The sequence below is a fragment of the Meleagris gallopavo genome, unplaced genomic scaffold, assembly GCF_000146605.3.
Source record: "Meleagris gallopavo isolate NT-WF06-2002-E0010 breed Aviagen turkey brand Nicholas breeding stock unplaced genomic scaffold, Turkey_5.1 ChrUn_random_7180001836811, whole genome shotgun sequence".
In the NCBI taxonomy this organism is placed as follows: Eukaryota; Metazoa; Chordata; class Aves; order Galliformes; family Phasianidae; genus Meleagris; species Meleagris gallopavo.
The window spans coordinates 1-458 of NW_011107362.1; the positions used below are offsets into that span (position 1 = coordinate 1).

The 458-nt window shown below is 55.2% G+C and overlaps 1 non-coding gene across 1 annotated transcript; it reads left to right on the top strand.

Annotated features, from left to right (window-relative positions):
• The first annotated feature begins 229 nt into the window (after window positions 1–229).
• TRNAY-GUA lies at window positions 230–319 on the top strand. Its single transcript is given in 2 exon segments — window positions 230–266; window positions 284–319. It is a non-coding gene; the product is annotated as a tRNA-Tyr (tRNA).
• The last annotated feature ends 139 nt before the right edge of the window (window positions 320–458 follow it).

A 458-nucleotide genomic window follows, 5' to 3' on the forward strand; every position in this document is an offset into this window, starting at 1 on the left:
TTCCTGTGTTTCTGGCAACGTAGAGAGTGTTTGGGAAGGCTGTGCTGTTTTTCGAGTGATGCTACTGTAGAGATGAGTACCTGAATTCCCGTTGAAGTTGCAGGGGTGTTGGATGTGAGCGTGTCTGTGTGTGGAATGGGAGCAGAGGCATGGTTGTGCTGTGTTATGGCCTTAGGCATAATGCGGATGGGAGCGTGAAGGGTGTGGTGCAGGGCAGGTCCCTGTGATTCCTTCGATAGCTCAGCTGGTAGAGCGGAGGACTGTAGGCTCTCTTGACACGGCCATCCTTAGGTCGCTGGTTCAACTCCGGCTCGAAGGAGTGCTCTTTTGGCTCTTGCCCCGACTGAGTCTGCAGCACTGGTGCATTTGGAACGCTGGCCACGCATCTTGTGTTTGATGGGATTGGAGGCCGGAGCTCTGGCGGGCCGTGGAGAAGAGGACGTTGCTCTGTGGTGGTT